This window comes from Oryzias melastigma, linkage group LG12 (genome assembly GCF_002922805.2).
Source record: "Oryzias melastigma strain HK-1 linkage group LG12, ASM292280v2, whole genome shotgun sequence".
Taxonomy (NCBI): domain Eukaryota; kingdom Metazoa; phylum Chordata; class Actinopteri; order Beloniformes; family Adrianichthyidae; genus Oryzias; species Oryzias melastigma.
This window is the reverse complement of record NC_050523.1, coordinates 12,446,845-12,462,409: the sequence shown is the minus strand read 5'-3', so window position 1 is coordinate 12,462,409 and position 15,565 is coordinate 12,446,845. Positions and strand designations below refer to the sequence as shown.

The 15,565-nt window shown below is 39.4% G+C and overlaps 1 long non-coding RNA gene across 1 annotated transcript in view; it reads left to right on the top strand.

The window, feature by feature from the left end:
- Positions 1 to 14,826, top strand: part of LOC112136127 — a 33,728-nt gene extending 18,902 nt beyond the window's left edge. Inside the window, exons 2-3 of the long non-coding RNA XR_002917283.2 lie at positions 14,127 to 14,214; positions 14,389 to 14,826. This is a non-coding gene — a long non-coding RNA (uncharacterized LOC112136127). The remainder of the gene's footprint in view (positions 1 to 14,126; positions 14,215 to 14,388) is intronic.
- The last annotated feature ends 739 nt before the right edge of the window (positions 14,827 to 15,565 follow it).

The window sequence follows — 15,565 nt, the reverse complement described above, 5'->3', positions numbered from 1 at the left end:
ATTTGCTTTTTCCAATTGGTGAGTTGTTCACAAATGAACTTAAATTAATCAACTTTAAAATAAAATCTGGTAAGTCACAAAGTAGTTTTCTGGTGGATTTAGTGATTTTGAAGCCGAGAAACTTGGATCTTTTAAGCATAATGATACATAAGAAACACTCATGCAATAAAACTGCTATTGACTGGGAAAAAAAGCCATGAGATACATTATTTTTTGTGGATCAACACCTTTTTGAAGTTGCTTTCATATAAATTCATTCCAGCTCAGCCAACATTTGATTCTGTGCTTTTTTTAAATAATTGCAATAACTGGGACAATTTTATTTGAAGAACATGTTCCGTGGGAAGATTTTAATCAATACTAAGTTTAATGCACAATACGCCTTAATGCAATTCCATCAATCCTTCTCTGTCTTTACAGTGATTTTTGTGCCACCATATTGCAAGCAAAAGTCCCAGTTTTGAAATCAAAATTTTTTAAGTTGCAAAAAAAACGTAGTGTTGCAAATAAAATATTTAATATTTGCTTTGAAAAACTTTTTTTTGCTTTGCAAACTTTTTTTTTTGCTTGCAAAAAATATTTTTACAATTGCAAACTTTTTTTTGTTTTGCTTGCAATATATATAGATATATATTTTCAAACAAAATATTTTTATGGAGTGATTTTTGTGCCACTATATTGCAAGCAAAAGTCACATTTTGAGATAAAATTTTCTAAGTTGTAAGCAAAATGTAAAGTTTTACAAATAAAATATTTGCTTAGAAAAAATTATTATTATTATTATTATTTTTGCTTGCTTTCTCTTCACTCCATAGCTCCCCCAAGGGTGGTTTAAAGCACTGCAAAATGTTTCTTGTTTCCGTATCAGTGTGCATGTATTATGTGTATGGATGGAGGTGGAGCTGTGGTGTGAGTGATGACACTGGTGGTGTAATTCCACTGACATCTGCTTCAAATCTGCTAGATGAAAAAGACACTCTTATGACCCCTCACTTGCCCCCAACCATCCTCTACCCCCACCCGGTTCCTTTTGCCCGATGTTGTTCACTGTCGTTTCAGCTTCAATCAAACAGTGGCTCAAGTTACACAAGATTTCTGCCATAACTTGCAATCAAACTTTCAGGGAAGGGGGCTTGTGCTGGCTGTGTGTGCGCTGTCACCCACAGACTTATCAATCACAAGTTTTATGCCTCAGAGTGGCTTTGTTTTGGAAGCATGAGATAAAAGACAGTTAAAGATTTGATTTTGAGGGGTTTGTGCTGCCTTTGGAAACTTTCCTGCAGATGGAGGTTGTCTCACTTTTTCTGGAGTAATTGAGAAACAAGTCCACAGCCAAAAAAGCTAAGCCCGAGCTGATGAGCAAGGAGAGGATGTGGGTGATTGAAACATGGCTGCAATTTGTTTTAACTGGCTTTGGAAGTAAGCATGGCAGAGCTCTCTGGGCTTGGTAGCTGTAAATCTGGAGCCTTCCAAGAGCAGTGTCGGTTCATAACCTTTCTTTTTGCCTTTCGGTCCCTCCCTTACACCTCCCCGGGGTACATTTAGCTGAAGAAATAGAGCTTTTCTTTCCTTTATTTGACTTCCTCATCACTGGCAAACTCTCCTTCTTTCTGTCTGCCTCGCACACATACACACACATGCGCGCTCACATTTACTTTGACCCTAATTTTGCAGAACCCCCTAACTGTGTCTGTGCTGGTCTGTTGTGGGAGGACAAGGACACAACACAGAGATACATTAGAGAAAATCACTTCCCCCTTTCAGCAACAATGGCTCTAGGAAGTTGTGTAATTCTTCCGCGGTCTGCTTTCCTTCTGTCTGTCCATAAATGCATTTTTAATTGCATTATTCTATGGTCAGTCTGCATGTATAGACTGGAGTTTTGTACTGTCCACATCTGTTTTTGTCCTGAAGACCATACGTGTGCTTAGAATAGTGAATCTGACAGCGTTCGATAAAATGTTGGATTTTATAGTCAGGGAGGATTTTAGATAAATAAATAACAATACATCTTACAAAAGTAAAGCAAACTGTTGTAATCTCCAGAAAATAAATAGGAAATCATGATTTGAAGCTTACAAAAAAAAAAAAAAAAAAAAAAAACGACTATCAAGGTTTGAGTCTTAATATTTGGAGATTTGTGGTGCAATTAGAATTCATGCAATCCTGATAAAATACACATTGATTTGCTTTTATATAACTGAGAGGGGTGACGTAAGCCTTTTAATGATCTATTAAATTGGACAATATAAGTATCTGAGCAGTTAATAGGGTTGTTTTTCCTCTGGTTGAAATACAACATGTTCCCTTTGTGCAAATGCTTCAAACACAGAGACAGCTTAAGGTGCAACAATCAAAGCAACACTCACCTCAAGGCTTTTTATTATTGCAGGCTGCGTTTTCTTCAGTGGGATTTTATCTTTAGAAGTGGCATGGAAGTGCAGCAGTTTTCCCTGAAAAGGGGGAATGTGTAAGAGATTATTCACGTGTTTAAAAATATTCAAGTAGACATTATTTTCACACAAAGCTATTACTACAGGGACTTGTGTAATCAGAAAATGTTTTTGGTCATTCACTCAATTTTTTACAAGCATTTTATGAAAAAAAGTTTTAGAATTCTGTATGGATTTCAATTGAACATTTTCCCAAGTTGTTTTTAAAAAACACATTTATTTTATGCAATTTATAGGGAGTTATTTAATATGGCAAAATCAATTAGTTTCATGAAAGAAAATAGTTTCTTTGAGTGGTTTATTGTTGATAAAACAGTTTGAATTGAAATGTAGTTTTTTTTACATGTATCATTTTCAAACTAAATCTTTCATTGGGTTGGAGGACAGGAAAAATTATTTACCGACAGAAAGTGTGAGCGGATCTCTCTGTTCGCACGTCTGGTTCAAGGCCTCCGCCTCACCAGCCTCCTGCCATGTTTTGTGAACTTGTCTCCCGGATTGCGCACGTAGAGTCACACACGTTTAGTCACACATCCCCACGCTCTCTCTCTTTCACCTCCAACATCCCCTTCCCTGACGCTGTCCTTCCCATGGAGCGATTACTGAAAGTGCTGGTTTCTTCCGAGGCCAAACACTCTTGCACACAGGTCTTCGAGTCACACACCACTGCATCACAAAGAGCTGAGTGCTTCTCACTCTCCGCTGTGGGTCAGTACTCAAGGTTTACACAGGGGGCAAAGGTGTTAATGCTACATGCTTTAAAGAAGTACAAGATGTCTTCACTTCAGCCCCTAACAGGCACCCTGGGTAAAAGCTGGAACTAATCTGAGGTGTGTGTGCAGGAGAAAGCATGACAAAGTGTGCAAAAGAGAGCAACAAGACTCAAAGCAGATAGAGAGATAAAGCCAGGAAGAATTATTATTTCTAAAAATCTTTAATTGAGCATTCATGGTGCAGTTTGAGTATTTAATTTAGCCTTTTTTTCTGCATTTCTCCTGTTAAAACCAACAAATAAATTATGTACATTCCATAGTCTAGCTTGAATTTTATGTAGGGAGTTTGTACATTTTCTTTGTGTTTTTCTTAAAATCATGACTATATGTTGTCCTCTTGACCATTGAAGTAGCCATCCTAAAGCTACCTTTAGTGCAGCAAAACTTGGCTTAGGTCATAGCACTGGTAATGAATGAAAACACATTTGCGAGCAAATCAATTTTTATAACCTTTACGTGTTTATTAGATATTCCAAGGCAAATGCAATAAAGTGGCCAAAGCCAATATTGTTTGCCATGAAAGGTGGTGGAACAGTTCCAAACCGTAATGTCACCTCTACGGACAGAGCTCCAATACATGGACCCAGCTTTGGTATTGAATTGGTGTGTTTATGAGCAAATATGTTTGATTAAAGCCACACAGGACTGGAAGTGATAAAACACAAACTTCTGTTCAATGATTATTATTTTTCTTTGTGCTTTTTCATGCCTCTTTTTGCTGTGATTGCTGCGTAAATACACATCCGACTTCAAACATACATGCACACAAACACAGTTGCACACGCCGTCCTCCCTTCTACAGCCAAAGGAAGTAATGAAAACAAATGGCAGAGTTCTATTCCCACAGGGTCCTGAGGAGGAACTTAGTCATCAAGCTAATTTTATTCTTGTCTGGCCCAGAGACTCCATTTCCTCTGGGTGTTTTTACAAACGTTGGGTTGCACCACGCCATCGGCCAGTGATGGATAAGAGGGCCTGATGGCCGGATGGCAGATGCTGGCCCTGTAACTCAAGCTCCAAACTCTTGCTGATGACCCCCTTTGCACTCGTGCTCCTCACTCAACGCAATGTTTGTGCAAAATTGTGCTTTCGATAGAACTTTACTCCTCAGGCCCGAGTTATTCACATGATATTATGGTGAAAATGTGCAACAAAACAAAGAAATAAAGTACATTTGTAGTTTTTTTGTGCAAATAACACTTCATTTAAGTTATTGGAAAGCTAGATGAATGAATTTATCTCGTGATGTTTTCTAGTGTAATAATTTCTACAATAAATGAAAGCAGAAGCTAAACACTCTGAAGAAAATTAATGAAGTGGCTACATTTCTATGGTTCTGCTGCATGCCTTTTCCATGACAAAACGTAGATTCACTTCATCTTTGCTTTTCCTGTGACTTATGAGCGGGAATCACGTTACAGTGGCAGGTTGGAGATTCGCAGCTTAAGAACGGAGAGCTCTTGTTTCTCCTGCAGGCAGCTGAGCAGAATTTCAAAGGGTAGCCTAAGCCTGTAATAGTTTTATTTCAAGTAGAATTTGTGTTTTGCTTTTGTCTAAGTATAATCTCAAACACATTTAGACATGGTTGTTACTCTAAAAAGTGCATATCTAATGAAAAGGGGGAAAAACTGTTTTGTATTACAGAAAATTTAAAAAAAAAAGTGTTTTTGAAATGTTTCAGAAAATAAGAAAAAACTTAAAAATTTGGAAATCTACTTCTTTTATATGTAAAGCAGCATTTGATATGATCTCTTTCCTGGAATTTCAGGCATAAGTGTTTAAAAAATCATCCATAAAATCCCTCTTAATTCCTCAGATTAATAATAAATGCTAAAAACTTAAATTTCGCTTGAAGTTTGGCTTAAAAGGGACAGGACATGTCACAGTGGTTCATTTGTTGAGCCAGATTAGTTGGATCAGTATTTCATCTTCCCATTCTTTCCTGCACCACAGTTTCACTTTGTGACATGCACACAGCTGGGAGCATGGGACACATGGGAAAAAGCAGAAAGAAAGCCAAATGGCCTCCTGTTCCAACTACTCTTTTACCAGCTTGAAGCTTTCATTCCAATGCACCCTCCATGGATTATTCAGTGACTCCATACCCTTTTAGGCTTGGCTTTGGACTCAAATGGCAAAAAAAGAACCTTATTGTTGTTGATTTGTTAGTATGCAACAACTTTCAGAAGGGGAGGGAAACATTAAAAAGCAATTAATACACCAGAGTGCAAAAGAAAAAGAGAGCCGCCTCGGCCTCCAGTGGGACTTGGCGTATCTGCAGAATGACCTGAAAATGCGGAAAACATGGAAAAGATGGCTTTTAGTGTGACTTCTGTTCATATTCGCAGATGGATGACTGACGGGAGAAAGCGAGGAGCAAACAAAGGCAGTTTACAATCAGCATAATCAATGTGACATCAGCACAGCAGCATAATGCACGGGGGTTGGAGGGAAGTGGGGCGGGAACACAAGATGCTCTTTTTAATAATACTGTAACTTGTTCTTTTGCGATTACACCTTCCTGAACCCTTCTTGAAGGAAGTTGTTTCTCAGGCTTTCATGATGGGACGTCAGCATTACCTGCTTTAAAAGCAATCGCGTGCATTTAAACTTCAAACTGACAGTTTCTGTACTGTCTGTCAGATTTATGGTTTTCTCTGCATTGGCACAGCCCTCACTCATCACACAATGGTAAAAAAACACTTCACTTCACTTAAGAGGGTCGCCAAATTCTTGTTAAAACCCCAACTGGTTAAAACTGTAAGTAAACAGGAAGTAGAAGGAAAACAGACCTGAAAACGGCACTTCTTCTAGTTACCACCGACTTTGCAGGAAAGCATTTGGCCCAGAGAATGTTGGGGCATCATGTTCTGAACCTTGACTTCCCAATATCCTAAAAAAGGGCTTTAAATGACTGATTTACCTTCAATATTCTGCAATGCAAGCAAACTTGACATGCTGCAATCAGAGATTGTGGTCATATTTCTGGGGGTGTGCTGTGTTTCATAATGAAAAGGCCTAACAGCCCCTCGGATGCATGGGCACACACAAACAAAAGTACAAAACAAGTTTTTGTTGATCCCTTTCTGTCCCTCAGCATTCATGTGGTTCAAGGCTAAGAATAGGAGGAGGGCGTCACTTCTAGTGGGAACCACTCAAACCCTGCATGCTCCTAACATCACAATGAGCAAAGAGGAAAATCCATTTTTTGCTTTGACAGGCCTAGATTATATGAAAACAACCAAGGTGAATGTGCCAAGCAACAAAAGAGCCCAGAAAACACACACACACAAGCACACAATATGGAAACAGAATGGTTAACCTTGGTCTGAACACCATGACAGGGCACATGGACCTAAAAGGATGTTTTATTTTTAAATAAAATCCACGAAACAGCAGTGGACAATTAATGGCATTCAAACAAGATTAAATTAAATGAGTTTGGCACCTGAAACAGGAATTATTTTTTCACAAAAGATAAAGTTTTGGTCTCACTGACTCAAATATACCAAAAGTACATTTTGTGATGCTGAGCTTGGGAACTTCCCTACACTCTGACTATATATAATTCCAAACTGTAGGATGTTCTTGCTCGTAACCAGTACATGTCATGACTAATTGACTAATCATGGTAGCCCTATTAGAAATATAATGTTTTTAATGTGCTAAAACAACATTGACTGTCATGTTATTTTGTTTATTTTGTGATCTTTCCCTTTTAAGCTGCACGATGTGACACGATGCTCCGAAAGCCGAGGTGTCATAGAGGCTATGGCTTTTTCTTCCAACGCGACTCGTTCATCATCTGAGGGGCCTGTAGGGTTTTATCTCTGTTACTTTGAAGCACTCGATCCTCCATCATGTGTGCCATTTGGGGCTCACTATGTCAAGTAGGAGGTCACAGGTAGGGCAGCATCACTGACTGCTTCTCCCCCCTGCAATCCATTCTTTTTTTTTCCTGCCTAGACTTTATATCCTTTGGAGTATTAGATAGCTCGAGAATTGTAAGGATGAATAGACAGGCTGTGTGAGAGCAGGGAAGACAGAGGGACGGGGTCAGATGGAGCTGAATCAATCAGGCCACATCAAATCAAGAATTCATACATGCTGAAAGTGACAAATATTGGTGCGGACAGTTAAAGCTGTCAAGACCTTGACATACAGTAGCTTAACCCTTATCATCGTCATCCCTGTCATCATCTGTGTTTTTGGTCTTCTTTGTTTTCCCTCCCGTACAATCCTTATTTTCATGTATTTAGGCAAAGGGTAAGCAATCAAACATTACACTCACACATGTATGGTGGTTTATTTTGGCCAGAATTGGAGTATGCATCACCTGTGAGAACATTTTACTTAAAAAAAAAATATATATATATATACATATATTTGATGGTTTTAAAGTAGTTTCAAATTCAGCAAAACACATTACCTGTTTTTCTTTGTGGGCACATTGCAAAACACATAAAAAGTGGGATTTATCCCTAATTCTTTTAAGTTGACCTTCTAGTACTTTGAGTCCTTTTTTCCTAATAAAAGCGGATTTTATAGTGACTCCAAAGCCCTTTACATCTCTTGTTGGAATGTGCACCACAGAATCACCAAAGCATGTAAAAAGAAAATGCTGTGTAAAAAGGTAGAATACAATAAATCAGTCTGGGTGCTCAGATCCCCACAAACCGTTGAACTCAAAGTATCACCCATCACAGCATTTGTGGGAGTTATCAGCCCCTCTGTGCCCCCTATCTCCACTTACTCCTCCGGGTCATCCCGGTGTCATCAGCTGGCGCAAGCATATGTCTGACATCTCCGTCTCTGTCTGCCTGCTCCTCTTTCCCTTTTTTCTTTTCGCCTGTTTTTCCTACTCCACCCTCCCCGCCTCCCATGTCACCGTCGGCGTTGCTTGTGTCGGCCATGGTCCACGTAAACATGTAGTGACCACTTGATATGTTTGGTGGGGGGGTGAGCATTACCATGTTTTGAGAGATGAACATCTGGTGAGGGGAAAAGGTTACAGTATAGGGATCCTACCAGAGCCAGAGCTCTGTTCAGAATTCCTTCCATCAGATAAATCAAGCCAGCAAGTCACGGCAACGCGGAACGGGCGGCAGAGGGATGAGAGGAGGGAGGGAGGAGAGTGACATTAACCCGGTCCTGCCTGAAAGGAAGAGGACAATTTTTAAAAATGACGTTTTTTTTTGTTTTTTTTTTTACTTAATCTCACACAATCTGTCTCTAAGCTATCAGGTATCATCACTGAGAGAAAAAGGCCTTTTGCTTCTGTTGCTTAATCTCCATTCTTGATATGAAATTTGGAGATCAAAGCTCACAACAGCGTAGTAGGCATTTTAATTTTTGATGCTCAAAATATTTGAAATTTGCCAATTCCGAATTATACAAAAAATAACAAAAAAAATAAGCATTTCGGAAAACAGGACTATAATTTCTAGAAATCAAAATGGGATGGGAAAAATTAAACAAAAGGAGAAATCGAAAAAGTATTGAGATCCTGCTGATTTGATTATGACGTTTGTCCAACATTTCAACTGAAGGTTATTTAAAGTAAAGCAATACTGAACACTTTAATACTTTTATACAGTCATTAGAGGCAAATTTGAAAAAAGCCATCCTCCAATCAGGGATTTTCTTTTAGTACCTTCTTATTGTGTTTTCTTTTTGAATGTTTTGATTTTTGGAATTTACTTTTGTTTCCAAAATATTTATTTTTTGGGGGGGGGTGTGTCTTTATTTCTGGAATTTAGCTTTCACTTTTAAAAAAGTAATATATTTTTTTATTTTTTATTTTTTTTTTAAGCGTTTGCATTGATTGCTTTGTTGGTGGGATTTGAACTTCAGGGCCACCGTAGGAAACATTTTGTTGCAGTTCTGCAAAATAACCTGTGTAATCGGAAAACACCACACCTGTTTCATATTATTATTTGCGTTTGAAGATTTTGTTTAATTTCCTCATTTATCTTGTTTCATTAACGAACCAATTATAGTAGTGTTCTTGAGCTTGTTTGACCTAACCTGGGCCATTCAAGAATCATGTAAAATACCTTGGATATTTATACTTTTCTTATTATTTTATCCATTTTGGAGGTCTTTCTATTGTTATGAGTGTAGTTCTTTCATTCTTTTTAAACAGCTATAACCTGTCGGGGCATAGGTCCATCACCCTGGGGTTGCACCTTAGTTTCTGGCCCAGGAAAATGGTTGTTCCAGTGCATTTCCACAACAATTTCACATTTAAAATGAAGACAATTTTTAGCTCAACTTTTCACAACTGAATCCTCTTACCACCACGATACTCATCTGTTTATCTATAGCCTCCTTCATTTGATTCCTTCCGTCCCGTCATGTCGGAGAAACAGAGAGATGAGGCTGCGATGAGTAAAGCACATGTCAGGAGACGTAAGGGCTTCTGCGCTGGTCTACAAGATGAGGCTGTCAGAGGAAATGCTGTCACCACCCAGTGACACCCAAGTATCAAGGGCATCTTTGTGTGTCCTCTTCTGTTCCTGTCTTCTGTTGCCCAGCTTAATTATATTGCATGTGTGCTACCAGTACTATTGTGAGGGTTTGACGTGGCTACACTGTTGGCGTGTGCAGGGCCAAGTTTTGACACGGTGCCCCGAAGACTGCCGCTGTGGTGATGTGTTGTTGAAGACGTGTTTGTGGAGGCGAGAGAATTAAGATTAAAAAAAGTTATTTTAAATGCCTTAAAATCTTCTTTTCCAACCGTTTTGTTTTGTGTTAAATCTGCACATACACAAATGGAGCTGGCAGTTAAGGCGCAGCACCTCACACCCCAGATTAACCAGGAAGTAGTTGACAGCTCTCAGTGCCCTGGCCTGCTGCTAATTTCTCCACTTCCTTCCTGCTAGCCCAACTTAGCATCAATCACCTCTCCCCACTCGCAGTGCTAGTGCAAACCAATTTCCTTAATGCTGATTGCACTGTAAACCAACTCTCCTCACCCACTCTGGCTTGTGTTCTGTTTTGCTTGTTCATTCCTTTTCGCTTTCCTTCCACAGCTTTTCCTTCACTTTGAAAAGCAATGATTCAACTCTTAAGAGGTTGGAAAAAAAAAGAATCTGGATTTCTTCAGAGTTTGCTGTCATGTAATGAACAGCAATACATTATTGCCTTTTTATAGTTAAAATGTGACTCGTTTAACCTGCTTTTACTTGACACCATGGGGCAATAGTGTATAATCTAAAACTGGAAAAGTTCCTTTCTGGCCCGTCTGCAAGATCTTTCAATGCTAAGAACTTAGCAAAGAAGTAGATTCATGCTTCCTGCTGAGGCATGAGAAATTTCTTACATGCTTCACATGTTTAGGAGTCACTGTCAAGACAAGGGGAGTTTAGCTATTTCTCACGTTCACTAAATAAATCCACCCGTCTTGTATCTGGGGCCAGGAACCGTGCCAGGCAATATACTAGCACATGTGCCAGTGTGTGCATGTTTCCTGTTAGCTCCGTCTCAAAGGAGAACGTCAGAGAGATCTCCACATTGGCAGGAATTTTCCCAACTCAAGTGAAAACAAATAACCAGATCCTAAAAACTTTTTTTTTTTCCCAAGCATCATCAGCGATGTGTCGCCACGTTTTTGCATCATGCAAACTTGCCGTGAGAAGGTTGTAGCAAGAATACAGTAGCAAAGCATCAGCTCTCACCTCATTAATGTCATTCCAACCAGTTACAGGATCCAGTGCCAGAATTTTGCTCTACTTTCACATACTGTGTGCCCTCCCACTGACTTGGGATAATTAACACTCCATAATTCTACAAAAAAATGAAAAAAATATGATCATGCATCCTGTGGACTTTGTTAACGGCTCTTTTTCACATGCACATAAAAACACATTCATCTTAAGTTTTTCTTTAAAGTTGTTAATATCTCATTTTGTTTTGGTTTGGGTCTTCTCTCTGTGTGAGCTCCATCAACTCTTAAGATCTAATGGCAGACTTTTCCCAGCGGACAAATCGATGAAGTGCTGTGGCCTGGAGCCAAGGGAAAAGTCGCCCCCTGCTAAGACTGCTCTCTGGCCCACTGAGCACACCACAACCACACAGGATGCATTACTCAATCTGTTGCTAGCACACACACTCAGGTCCCACACTGGGCAACAGAAGGGCTGTAGCTTGGGCGAAATTGTAGCTGCTTTAACTCTTGTCCAAATGGCTGGTACAGAGTGGGTCATATTTCACCCTTGCTCCAGGGTCCACAGATGACATGCTGCTACATTATGTTAGCCTGTGTTTTATTTGGCTCAGTTTGGTATACTGCAGTGGGAAGTGAGGCCGGGGGGTGGAGGGGTACAACTGAAGGCCCGACAGAAGGGCCACTCCAACACAAACAGTAGAAGGCTGATGTTAGTAAGTAAAGTTTCATGCTCAGATACAACAGTTTAACCAACATGCTTTATAGTTTTGAAGATTTTATTAGATTAAACGTCAGCAGGTTCTCTTTCTATAATCATCTATGGGGTAACGTGTCGGCATGTGAAGGAGTGTTTTAGGAAAGGCGTCACAAATGTTGCCTGGTGTTGGATGGCAGCGTGTCACATTGGGCTGATGGATGGCTCAGATTGCCATGACAAGGATGCCCCAGCTTCCAATTGATGCCTACCAGCATGGTCATTGCTTACACAGGCGCTGACACCGAACAGTGTGGGATTGCCTGCTCTGGCGACAGAGTCTGAGAGATTCCCTGACAAAGCCGTGATGTACAGAAATGCTCTCCTGCTGACACACAAAAAAAACATGAAAAGCAGGGGGTTGGGTTGACCTGACAAATTACTTACATCCAAGGCACTTTAGAGTCTTCGCAGCGGAGAAACCCAAAGCCCTGTAGGGGGTGGCTGGCTAAGTAGAAAATTGGGACAATGAGTCGGGAAGACAAGTTGAGCCATTGGTTTCTTTTTGCATAAAGATTTGAAAGCAGGAGACCTACAAGTACTCTCATTAACGATGCTATCATCCAACATTTTTCCACAATCTGACCCAGGAAATGTGGCAAATATAATGAGAGAAGTGAACATCTCCCTGTCTTAATGTAGAGCAGTGAAGGCTGGTGTTTCAGACTGCAGGGAAAGGATTAGAGGTCTGGAATGCAAGACACTCCTTGACCCCACTGCGACCTTTGAGGCTAAATCCCTTGCCCATATCTGTCCCTCATGGGTCATGATCCAATTGGTCGCCCCTTCAGAATGCCGACCTCTCATGTTGTCACTCAGTCTGCTTGAAACATCTCCATTCACTGACAGTGAGGCCTAAAAACAAGCCTGCCATGGTAACAGCTGGAGTCTATCTGTAGACGAGGTCGTCAGAGTATAAGAGCAGAGTTTCTAAGTACATTTATTTGTTAATGCAAGCCTACTTAAAGGGGCAAAAATGAGATGTGTCACTCTTGTTCTGCCTTTCAAATGTCCATGTACACCTAAAACATAAATGAAGCATTTCCTTTTTTCTCTTTATTTTGGAGGTCTGTACTGCTTTGCATTTGTGAGTGTGTTAGTGACATTAATGGAGGTGGAGGGGAATGAATACATCAGAATGGCGGGTGAGTGGCAGTGACACTGAGCAGCAAGTAAAGAGCTGCGTGGCAAACAGTCAGAGAAGCTCTCATTCTCTTTCACGCGGGTCCCACATGACATGGCTGACTGGGAAGATGAGAGACAGATGGGTGGCTGGTTTGCTGCTACCCTTGAATAAAATATCACACTTCTGATTAATTTATATTTTATCTGAGGGTACCAGAGCATCACTGTTTTTGGATGCTCATCAAATGTATTGTAACTCCATTGTTAAAGCAAAACATTTTTTTAAGAATAAAATAACATATTTTTAAGATATTCAATTCAATTTTATTTATATAGCCCAAAATCACAAAGAGATTTGCCTCATTGGGCTTCAAAATAAAAACCAACAATAAAGCTAACTAAAAGAGTCAGTTTTGGGGCATTTTCAGTCAAACAAAAGAATGGGTTTTTGTCTTTTCAAGAATGTAACGTAATAATTCTTGAATATTTGGGGGAAAAAAAGACTTTACAATATATAATTCCTTCCATGTAATAATGTTTTAGATTAAGTCCACCTTAAATAGACACCTTGATGAAAATCCTTCAGCACTGTGCATTTGACTTTTATCCTCTTCTTTATTCTTTAATAAATGTAGTCACTTGCACTATTTGTTGGTGCAAAAACATATTAATAAACATGAACACCAGAAAAAAATCTGAACGTTTTGGACTGGAGGACTCACCAATAATACAGACAAAGATTAGGGGGGTAAAATTAGAGTCTATAAAAACTCTGGCACTATTTTGCTTTATGCTCCAAAATTGTTACATGTTCCAAGTGAAACCACTTGGTTGAATTGGTAGTTTTGTGTGTTATTTATTTAATCTTAAAAGTAAAAACCCATAGAGCGTTTAGACGGGGTGAAATATTAATATTTATAGCATTTATAAAGGCCAAATTAAGGGTAACATCATGTAAGATTGCACAAATCCCCCTAATCTTTGGTTGTTTATAGTTAAATTGGCATAATATTAATTTAAAATGTGTGTAAAAAAGAGAATAGGAGAGTGGGAGGAGGTCAGTGGTTAGATTAAATCTTTTTAGGAACTTTTAGGCATCAAGCTGGAAATGTTGAGTTCCTAAATGAATGAGAAAGTACTATCAATACTTATGATTTAAGTTATGATGTGGTGTATAACAGGACTTCACATAAAGATGAGGCTTTAAATGAAAGGTTGTGTCTTCTGAAAGTTGAAGTGTCAAATGATTCAACAACACAGATGGACTTTTCCTTTAGCAATGTGTCATCTTAGCTTTAAGAGACACATGATTGGGTTTTCTCAAACTGTTTTCACATGCATGTGTCTGACAGGGACGAAGAAGCAGCTGCGAAGAGCCTGGAAGGTCGCCCGGTGCTTCGCCCCTCACCTGTGTCACCTCTGCCCGTTAGGGCCATCAAGGTGCGTCAGCCGTCTACTTTGGCACCTTTTCACCTGTGGCACTGCACAGTTTCTCAGCGCTTTACACACCTTTACCATCACCCACCCATTTTACCTCTCATACCTTAAGGCATCTGTCACTCACCTGTCATTTTTTTCATCAACTCCTTGTTTCCTCCTGTTTTTCCTCAACAGTCTCTGTGAAGGTGGGAAGGGAATCACTGGAGCGTAAATGGTGACCATTATATCCTGATCTATCCAGCTGCTGAGGATGATGCATCTCAGAGCTGATGACTGACAGCCGCCTTACTCCAAAGCAGGTGGAGCCTTTTGGAAATGCTTAATATTCTACAAATTTTACATTTGACACATTGTAAGAAACAGACTGGACATTACATGGCACAATGTCTGAGTAAAATGATGAATTTAAACACCACTTGTTTTTAAATCTGTGCTTGAAGGGATGTAAAGTGTGGGGTTTGTATTTCTGACACATTTTTCCTGAAATAACAAAGGTTAATGTTCACATTACTTAATGAGGGAAATCTAAAGAAGTGCCCAGATCTTCCATTACTACTTAATATTTAGCCGTATGTGTATTCCACACTGTTATGCTTAATAAAAGAGTATCTTGAGTTGTAAGATTTTGACTTTTTTCTATATGTGAAAATCTACACCCATAACATATTTTTTATCTGCTTTTCATTTTTGTTTTTATCTAAAAATAGTTGTATTTTTTCACTTTATTTCAGGTAAAAACCTGCTGATTCAAGTGTGTTACAAAGCCATTTAACCTCTGTTGTGCACACATCTACAGTTTGATGACTTTTCCCGTAATAGTCAGAAGAGGGATTATTCATTATGGATGCTGCGAAACAGTCTATTGTTCTGTATTAAGAAGAAAAAAAAAACTATTTATGTTGAGCAATACTCCAATGTTCTTCAACAAATGTTTTACCAAGCATGATCGGAAGAGTTTTTGATGAGTATGGATCGAAAAAGGACATTATGTGGCCGCAGGGGTTGAGTGAGACGGAAACGGGGTGTGTGTGGGGGGGGTCTCTGTATTCGTGGATTCTGCGTTCTTCTGATCCCCAACTCTTCAGAATAAAGAGTAATGCTATATACTGCATATAAAGAATGCATTATTTTTTGCAAGACGACTGCTGGGACCGAAGAAGAATCCAGCCGAAAAGAGGACAAAACCCTCGGTTTGGATCTTGAGTCAGAAAAAGCACTGGCCAGATACTTGGTTTTATAGTAATACCTTTCTGCCAATCAATGGGTTACATCATATGATGACAGTAGCTCCGCCCTAACGAGTCCATTCCATTTTTCAATGGATCTACGACCAACGGGGGACTAGAAATGG